The 10275-nt window shown below is 46.4% G+C and overlaps 1 pseudogene; it reads right to left on the bottom strand.

The window, feature by feature from the left end:
* Nucleotides 1-320: 320 nt before the first annotated feature.
* LOC100995461 (cysteine and histidine-rich domain-containing protein 1-like) lies at nt 321-5533 on the bottom strand (annotated as a pseudogene).
* Nucleotides 5534-10275: the final 4742 nt, after the last annotated feature.

Raw genomic sequence — 10275 nt, 5'->3', positions numbered from 1 at the left:
TATCTTTTTGCTGAATTGACTCCTTTGTCATTATATAATGACCTTCTTTGCCTCTTCTTATAGTTTTTGCCTTGAAATCTATTTTGTCTGATATAACTATAGTGACTCTTGCTCTTTTTTTGTTTCCATTGGCGTAAATACCTTTTTCCATCCCTTTATTTTCATTCTACATGTGTCTTTACAGGTGAAGTGTGTTTCTTGTAGGCAACAGATCAATGGGTCTTTTTTTTTTTTTTAACCCATTCAGCCAGTCTGTGTCTTTTGACTGGAGAGTTTGTTTATTTACATTCAATGTTATTCTTGATAAATAAGGACCTACCTCTGCCATTTTGTTATTTGTTTTCTTGTTGTTTTGTGGTCTTCTCTTTCTTCTTTCTTTCATTCATATACTCCTCTAGTGAAGTGATTTTCTCTGGTGATGTGATTTAGTTTCTTGCTTTTTATTTTTTGTGGTAATTTTTTCTGCCATTTTGTTATTTGTTTTCTGGTTGTTTTGTGGTCTTCTCTTCCTTCTTTCTTTCATTCATATCTTCCTCCAGTGAAGTGATTTTCTCTGGTGATATGATTTAGCTTCTTGCTTCTTATTTTTTTGTGGTAATTTTCAAATGTCTTAATAAGAATTTTCTTTAGAAGGAAGACGCTTAACCAAAAATTATTGTAATCTTTCAATCTGTTAAACTGGCCTAGGGATAAAGTCAGGGTGTCCTTCCCTGTGGTTTTGTAGAAAGCCTGGCTCCTCCATCAGCACACCTGCCATATCCACTTGGAGGACTCATAGGCAGCTCAAAGTTAACATATTCAAAAACACAACTTTTGCTTTTTTCTTCTCCCAAACCTGCTCTTCCCCTAGTCCTTCCCATTCCACAAAATGATCCTTTCATCCATTCACCTGATTCTACCTTAAAAACTTGGGAGACAGCTTTGGTTGTACCCTTCTAACTCCTCCTACATCTAATCCATTAGCAAGCTCTGTGTCTTCCTCCAATCTGTTTCCTGAATCCTTGCCCTTCTCCCCATCCGCAGTTTCTGTTATGTCCCACTTAGACGATTGCAGGAGCCTCTTAACTGGCTTCTAACTTCCACTTCTTGTCCCTCTTCAATCCTTTCTCCATACAGAAGCCCAAATTAACCTTTAATGACACAAGTCAGACTCTGCCATTTCCTTGCTTAATGCCATCTATGGTTTTCCACTGCATGCAGAATAAAATGCAAAGGCCTACAGTGGTCCAGAAGGCCCCATGTGTCCGCATTGGCTGCTGCCCACCTTGTCAGCCTCAGCTCCCGTCGCTCTGTCCCAGCTTGCTATGCTCCACCTGCTCTTGTCTTCCTAATTCTTGTTTCTGCCTTGGGGCTTCTGCAATAGCCATTCCTTCCCCAGGAACAGCTTCCCCCACATCTTAGGATGGCTAGCTGCTCAACCATCAGGACTCAGTCAAATATCACCTTCTCAGAGATGCCTTTGAACATAGTCTCTCCCCATCAAATTATTCTGTTTGTCTCTTTCTTATTATATTTACTATGATCTAAATTTATTACACTTTTATACAAGCGTTAATTGCTTATCTTGCATCACTAGGATATCAGTTCCTACTGTGCCAAGCTAGTAGGTACTCAACAAATATTTAATGAGTGAATGGCAGAAGGTGGAGAAGCAGCACATGGGCACAAACTCTAAAGCTGAGAAGAGGGCACATGTCCAGGTGCTTCGGGTGTGCTTTGCAGATTCAGGGCTGAAGCCTGGTGTTTAGAGAGTTCTTTTCAGTCTTTCCAAGGTCTCATCCCTAAGCACGTGCGTGCCCTGCCTCAGGTGGCCTCCTGACTGGCTGAAGAGTAACGCTCGTACTACATGCCAATGAGAAACCACAGCCTGAGAGTGTTGGAGCCGTGGCTCGCAGACATTGATGTTTATAAGAATCATCTGGGGAGCTTGTTACAAAGCACGTTCCTGGGCTACGGCCCCAGAGATTCTATCAACTCTACTGATGAAGTCCTGCAGCTAGACTGTGAGGCAACACAAGGACTGGGTGACCATTTTGTCCAGTTTTAGTCCTGAAGGCCTCAACTTTCAGAACATTCCTCAATGCCTGGCAAACCAGGTTGGTTTGTTGCCCTAATGGAAGGTGTTCAGAGAGGCAAGGAGTAGCTGATGAACTAGTGAAGAATAGTTTCCTGCAGGAGCTGAGGGGGAACGTTTCTCATCCTAGGCATTTGTTTTTGGCTGTCTTCCTGGCCTTGCCTTTGAGCCAGTCTGGGTTTCTCAGGCTCTAAGCCCAGACAGAAGGGGAAGGAAACCGTTGTTTCTTAGACACCTGCAATGAGCTGTCTGCTGCTCTACATTTTTTATTATCTAATTTATTCCTCAGAAGCCTTTCATGACTCCCATTTTAGAGACAAGACACTGAGGCTTGATAATGGTTCTGTAATTGCCCAAGCTCAGACATCTGCAAAACGGAGGAGATGGGAGCAACAAAATCCACCTGACTCAGAAACCTGGCCCTTTCTAGGTGTTTTGCTAAGGCTGGGGGCGGGGGGCAGAGATGTGGCTGGGACCTTATCTTGACAGATGTCCCTCAGTCCAGGGGGATGGGGCTCTCTCCTGGGATCTAGGGAAGACCCCAGTGACTAGACAGTGAACTATTTTTTTTAAAAAAAGAATTAAACTATTTTATTTAACATGTCATAGTCATAAAACAAGTCCATATATTTAGTTTTCTGATATCCTAATGTATTTCCACAAACCTTTTAAGTCTACAATTTTATATAGTTTTCCATCAGGGAGGCAAGATATATGTAATTTCTTTTTTTTTTTTTTTTTTTTGAGATGGATTCTCGATCTGTCACCCTGGCTGGAGTGCAGTGGCGTGATCTTGGCTCACTGCAACCTCTTCCTCCCAGATTCAAGCAATTCTCCTGCCTCAGCCTCTCGAGTAGCTGGAATTACAGGCACATGCCACCACGCTTGGCTAATTTTTATATTTTTAGTAGAGACGGCGTTTCACCATGTTGGTCAGGATGGTCTCAAACTCCTGACCTCGTGATCTGCCCTCCTTGGCCTCCCAAAGTGCTGAGATTACAGGCATGAGCCACTGCGCCCAGCCTATAATTTCTTTCTATATGTAACTAATTAAAGGTTTTTAAGAGGGTTTAATCTCTAAATAATTAACAGTTTAGTCATAACACCATAGAAACACATTTAAATATTCAGGAAAGAGATTTTTAAGATTATTGCTTAGTCTTATAAAATGGTGAATTTTTTTTTTTTTTTTTTTTTTGAGACAGAATCTTGCTCTGTCACCCAGGCTGGAGTTCAGTGGCGTGATCTCGGCTCACTGCAACCTCTGCCTCCCAGATTCAAGCAATTCTCCTGCCTCAGCCTTCCAAGTAGCTGGGATTACAGGCATGTGCCACCATGCCCAGCTAATTTTTTTGTATTTTTAGTAGAGACGAGGGTTCACCATATTGGCCAGGCTGGTCTCGAACTCCTAACCTTGTGATCCTCCCACCTCGACCTCCCAAAGTGCTGGGATTACAGGCGTGAGCCACCGTGCCCGGCCTAAAATGGTGAATTTTAACCAAATTGATACCTCTGTATTCTTATTTATGTTTCCTATACTCTTACATCATACTGCTTGGCAAGTAATGTAAGTTTTGACATAATTTAAAAATTCAATTAGTTGTAAACAAATTCTAATTTGTTAAACAATTTATATATTCCTCTTTACTTACTACACTACCTCAGAATTAATCCTCCTTAAAAAAGTAATCATCCCACATAGAAAAACTGCAAAGCTTCATCTCTTTCTTAAATATTTTCAAATAATGTAAGAACATAAATCCATGTAAAAACTGATTAAAAATGGACACTTCATCTTCCTTTACTAATTATGGAATAATAGAAAGAAGTAAATATCATGTTCTTAATATTTCTCTGCTTAACAGAGAAATACGAAGAAATACTGCAATTATGGTTATGGGAGATTTTCTAGCTTCTTCAAGTACAGGACACAACTATGGTTCCTACCAGTAAGGAGAAACGAATAATCAATCTTACATAACACAAAAGAAAGGTGAGAGGCACAAAAAGACAAACTGACTTTGGCTTTTAAGAACCTAATGTTAACCCTGAAATGCCAGATTGAGTAACACAACAACAAAACAAAAGATGACAGCAGCAAGTCACCACTTCACACAGTATTAGGAATTCTGAAATACGTAATAGCCTTCCTCCCATGTCCCGCTCAATCTGTTGTGTTGTCTTTTTGTTTTTCCTGCTTTTTGGCTGCAGGCAGTTCAAGGCTTGCCCACTGCATCGGTTCAGCTTTTCTCATAGTGATCTCAATCTTTGTTGCAGTCATAGTTACATAACTTCACTTTACATCAGTCACACCCCATAATTTCACATTTTGATCAAATCCCTTCTCTCCTTCAAATCCAATGTGCACATTTAACAACGTGCTATTTACTTCTACTCGGCTAAGTTCTGGAAGTGAATTTTTAGCATATACTGAAATGGTAACTTCACCTTCAGTCTGATGCCAGTCCTCTCTACGTGGAACAACATTTTCCCCAGCATCCTTTTTAGCCCATATGTGTTTCCCTGTTGAACAGCCCTCTTGGGCTAAGAATGTATTAAAATCAGAAGTTTTTCTTCTACAACAGCTCCAGTATTTCATCCCCTCATGGAAAATAGGTACTCCAGAATGATACACACAGACTTCTTCTAGACTCTCTAGACCCTGACATGTCTTTGAACACCCTCCATTCTTACATGAGGTCCCAATCTTAATTTCATCAGTCTTCTTGCTCTCTTTTTGTTTTTTTTTTTTCTGGTGGAGTCTTGCTCTGTTGCCAGGCTGGAGTGCAGTGGTGCAATCTTGGCTCACTGCAACCTCTGCCTCCCAGGTTCAAGCAATTCCCCTGCCTCAGCCTCCCAAGTAGCTGGGACTACAGGTGTGCACCACCGCGCCCGGCTAATATTTTGTATTTTTAATAGAGACGGGGTTTCACCATGTTGGCCAGGATGGTCTGGATCTTCTGACCTTGTGATCCGCCCGCCTCGGCCTCCCAAAGTGCTGGGATTACAGGCGTGAGCCACCACGCTTGGCCTCTTCTTCTTTCTTATCTTCTTCATTCCCTGATGACAGTTTAAGTTTATCAGGTGAGGCAGATATTTTTAATTCCAAATTTGTCATTGGTGCATCTGGGCTTGGCCTTTTGATTGCTTCTACTGGCTTCGGGGCTTGAATGATGTGTTCCTGAAATTTGGGTTTCAATTCAGATAGTTCTTTCTTCTCAGTAGTCTTTACTTCAGGTTTGACTGGCTCATGTGGCTTCTCACTATTATGTCTACCTTTTGTACAGCCTACAATGCTTAAGAAATCAGAAAAATCAATTGTTCTTCTCTTATATCAAGACCAATCCTTAATGCATCGTGAAAGACTGGAACACCTGGGTGGCATAGGCAAGCATCATCGGAATTGATCTCAGGATCGAAGCGCTGACCGCAGCCCCGGTTGTAGCACAGCAAGGCCATTTTCTTTTCCCACCGTCACAGGCAAGGCCCAAACACCGGGAACGGCAAGAGGGTGCATTTGCCACTCCCGTGTCGCTAGCACCGGCCTTGACAGTGGACTATTACAAGGATTTCTGTGGGCCCGCTCTGAGCCGCCGTTTCTGGCCGTGCAGACGGACTTCTACCACACGGTGGCGCTGCGGCTCTGCCATAGAAGGCTCCTCTCGGTCCAGGAGCCAGGCAGGGCCGGCCACAGGACCGGCCTCCGACAGCGATTTCATCCGCACCCTGCGGGGCAACGTGGGGCCTATCCGTAGCTTTCAGCCTTTCCTGGACCCTACCAGGACAAGAATCGCGGGGAGAGGTGCGAAGAAGGTCTGGAGAGGAGGAGGCTTGGGACAATGCACAGTCCTGGAAGTGAGGCTGACCGCTGCCCGCTGTCAGGAGGGACATGGACCGCTGCCGGGGAATCATGGGATTTCCCACCGGCCCAGTCATCTCCCACGTCGGGAAAAGGGAAGAGCTGCTTCCCCATGGCGTGTGCGCGTGGGAAGGGTCTCGGGCAGAGAAGAGGCACTTTTTCTGTCCTCCAGGCTGTTTCCGCCAAATGAAGACCTGGGCTGGAAGAGCCAGGAACAAAGAGGAGAGTCGGGTGCTGAGCACCCAGCGGGAGAGGATGCAGCCCGGTCATCGCACACCTGCTGACCACACAACATCGTCTGCGAGTTCCCCCCACATACTCCGCCTGCAGCTGCCATTTGGGAAGATGACTCTTGCCTCTTTCACCGTCGGTTTTTTAGATTAGGACTCACGGGCCTAGGGCAGGACTCAGCTCTTCCAGATCTTTATCGAAAAGTAACATCACACTTGTGCCCAGGGGTTCGAGACCAGCCTGGGCAACAGGACAAACCCCCTTCTCTACAAAAAAAACCCCACAAAATCTGTGTGGAAGGTGTGTGAACCCTTGGGAAACAGAGTTGCTGTACACGTGTATCAGGCCCTGAGCCAGCTGCAGGGTGGGCATTACTGCCTGGTGCCCTCCGCCCTCACTCTTCCTCCCTGGATGTTGGGGATGGCCCCGTAAACCTTGTTCATAGGGGTCCCTCGTTTTCTGGGACACCTCATCTGAGCACTGACGAGGGGACACAACTCTTGGCTGGGAAGCAGGAGACTGAGCATTGCCTTCAAGCCATCCCCACACATGTGACCTCAGTCAGCATTCTGCCCTTTTGTGGGTGTCAGTTGTCTCGTCCATAAAATGGGATGATGTTCTTGTTCCAGCCGGCATACTGGATGACTAAATGAGGGAACAGGTAAGAAGCTGCATTGGAAAAAGGTACCATTCAGCTGCAAGACATCCTTGTGCAGTTCCCCCAGGGCTAATGGGGTTTGGTTGCCCACCTGGGCTGTGTCTCTTCGTGGCGCCAGCAGGTGGCAGCATTGCCTTTGCATGTGCCGGCTCCACCTCTGGCCTCTCCCAGACATGCGGCGTGTAGGGCAGGGGACCATTCTTCACCCAATTCATTTCAGGGGTCATGGGAAGGAGGGATCTGAAATGCCCTGAATGGGAAGGGCCTGGAAAGAAAATGAAAATCTCATTCCTCCCCTCAAAAAAACACAGATAAGCCAGGAGAGCAGGATCTGGTGCATGAGCCCAAGAGGGCTAATGTGACCACTTAGGCTGAAGGGGGACCTTACCTCTCTCTGCCACAACGGTGTCCCCCACCACCTGGAGGAGGGAACTGGGGATCCAGAAGGCTTGGGTCCTTGTGTTTGGTTGGAAAAGTCAGCCAGCATTGCAGTGGGGCAGCAGGAATTCCTCTATTTTTGTGTGTGCAACAGAGTTGAAAACTTAATTCACTCTATAATTTATTTGTGCAAAAAAAAAGGTAATTTCCTTATTTATGAGTCTGTAATGAATCTGGCCTTTCTTCCAACCCCTGCCTGATGATAAGCGAGAAAAACAATGAAATTTTCAACTTGATTTGAACATCCTGGGGCCAGAGAGTTTAGCCGGTCTTGTTAAGTGATCTTATTAATTTCTCTTGGATAAAATGCTTAGTTCTCAGACTGCTTTCCCCAGCTTCTCCCACTGTGGTGCTGTTGGGGTTTTGTAGACGGTCAAGGGCAGCTTATGTGGCATCTGGTAGGAGGCATGAGTTGGGATCCTGGGGTGTGGTGTCCTCTAGACCCAGCAAGGTCCCCTGTCCCTCCTGGCCACTGATCATACTAGAAGCTGAGTTTATGAAACTCATGGTCCAGTCCCTCCTGATCTGACTAGAGCCCCTGTGGCGCCCCTGGCTGGCCAGCCCTCCTGCACCTGGGCCCCTCCTCCCCACCAAGTCTCCTAGCTGTGCCACCATGGCCCCAGTAGGGCTGCTGGCTCACAGGAATGGAAGTTGGCTTTGAAAGCTGAACTTTAGTGGTGCCTCTCCCTTACCGGGGAGCCCTGGTGCTGGAGGCAGAGGCCGGGTTGGTTTGCAGCTGCCTGGGATGCCACTTCTTCCCAGAGTTCCAATGTGAGTTGGGGACAAGGGCTTCTTTCTCTCAGGGAGGGGTGAGTGGGCCAGTGCTTGGCTCCGCTTGTTATCCTTCTAATCCCCTTCATACCATCCCCTGGGCAGGAAGGAGGGGACCAACACTCTTCCTCTTCTTGCTCAGTCATCCATTACATAAAATTCCAGGGCCACACCCAAGGAGAGGGATGAGGGAATCCAGGAAACATGCTCTCAAGAGAATAGCCTGCTTTAGAAGACTTTTGATCTGCAGCATAATCCTATTTTGCATGTCAAATACCAAACATTACCACATTTTTTCTTCTGTGCATTCTGTCTATATCAAACATTAATCCTGGTCTCTCTTTAAGCAGAGATGCATGCCTCAGGCCAATGAAGATGAAGATCATGTACCCATCAAGGCAAAAGAGAAAAGCACTGCACTCCAACCCGGGCAACAGAATTATTATTATTATTTTTTAAGAGATAGGATATCATTCTATTGCTCAGGCTGGAGTACAGTGGTGCGATCATAGCTCACTGTAATCTTGAACACGTGGACTCAAGTGCTCCTCCTACCTCAGCCTCTAGGTAGCTGGGACTACGGGTGTGTGTCACCACACCTGGCTAATTTTTCTATTTTTTTTTTCAATAGATGGGGTCTTGCTGTGCTGCCCAGGCTGGTCTTGAACTCCTGAGCTCAAGCAATCCCCTTGCCTCAGCTTCCCAAAGTATGGGGATTACAGGCGTGAGCCATCGTGCCTGGCCCAAAATTTTTCAAATATCATCCTTTTAAGCTTCAAATGTTACCAACATTGGCGAATGCAACCAGAGGAGACATAACACATAAAACATGGGGGGTTTATCCACAAGGAGAATTCACTATCTTGCTGGTGTTAGGATCTGTCCTTCCAGGGAGGATACGCCATGAGTCAGAAGTAGATGCCACTCAGCAAAAAAAAAAAAAGAAAAAAGAAAAAAAAAAATCACACCCCTATGTAAAGATGGCGTGGCCCAGTTGGAACCCCTGCAGAGCTCAAGGACTCTCAAAAGGAGGCTCTTAGCCTGGGGCCAAGGCAAGACCAATTCATAGGATGAAAGGAAGGCTGTGATTGGTGGGCTCTTGTCCAGGCTCCTCATTTGTCCTTTCCTACTGGAGGAAATGTGACATGGGCAATTCAAGCCAATAGGGAACCTGGGGAAGGGGCTGGTGGTGGGTTTCATTCACTGCTTTCCCTCACGTGACTCCCTCAGGAAGGGGGTCTTACTGGGCAGGGCTGAGGCAGATGGCCACACTTACAGGTACTCACTGGCACATGTGGCTGGATGTGGGGGTGGGGTGGGGTAAATAACCATAGCTACTTCATGTAGTTGTTGCAAGGATGAAATTACTTAATCCTTTCTTTTTGAGACGAAGTCAGGCTCTGTCACCCAGGCTGGAGTGCAGTGGCACGATCTCAGCTCACTGCAACCTCCGCCTCCCTGGTTCAAGCAATTCTCCTGCCTTAGCTTCCCAAGTAGCGAGGATTGTAGATGCCTGCCACCATGCCCAGCTAATTTTTGTATTTTTAGTAGAGACAGGGTTTCGCCGTGTTGGCCAGGCTGGTCTCGAACTCCTGACCTCAAGTGATCCGTCTGAGAGACACGACTAGCTGGATTTTCTAGGCCGACTAAGACTCCCTAAGCCTAGCTCGGAAGGTGACCGCGTCCACTTTTAAACGCGGGGCTTGCAACTTAGCTCACACTGACCAATCAGGTAGTAAAGAGAACTCACTAAAAAGCTAATTAGGCAAAAACAAGAGGTAAAGAAATAGCCAATCATCTGTTGCCTGAGAGCACAGCAGGAGGGACAACGATCGGGATGTAAACCCAGGCATGCGAGCCGTCAACATCTACCCTCTTTGGGTCCCCTCCCTTTGTATGGGAGCTCTGTTTTCACTCTATTAAATCTTGCAACAGCACTCTCTTCTGGTCTGTGTTTGTTACGGCTGGAGCTGAGCTTTCGCTCGCCGTCCACCACGCTGTTTGCCGCCATGGCAGACCCGCCGCTGACTTCCATCCCTCCAGACACAAGGTGTCCGCTGTGCTCCTGATCCAGCGAGGCACCCATTGCCACTCCCGATGGGGCTAAAGGCTTGCCATTGTTCCTGCATGGCTAAGTGCCCGGGTTCATCCTGATCGAGCTGAACACTAGTCACTGGTTTCCACAGTTCTCTTCCATAACCCATGGCTTCTAATAGAGCTTTAACACTCACCTCATGGCCCAAG

The sequence above is a fragment of the Pan paniscus genome, chromosome 12 (genome assembly GCF_029289425.2).
Source record: "Pan paniscus chromosome 12, NHGRI_mPanPan1-v2.0_pri, whole genome shotgun sequence".
NCBI lineage: Eukaryota > Metazoa > Chordata > Mammalia > Primates > Hominidae > Pan > Pan paniscus.
The sequence above is the reverse complement of the archived record's forward strand: the minus strand, read 5'-3'. Positions and strand labels throughout refer to the sequence as shown.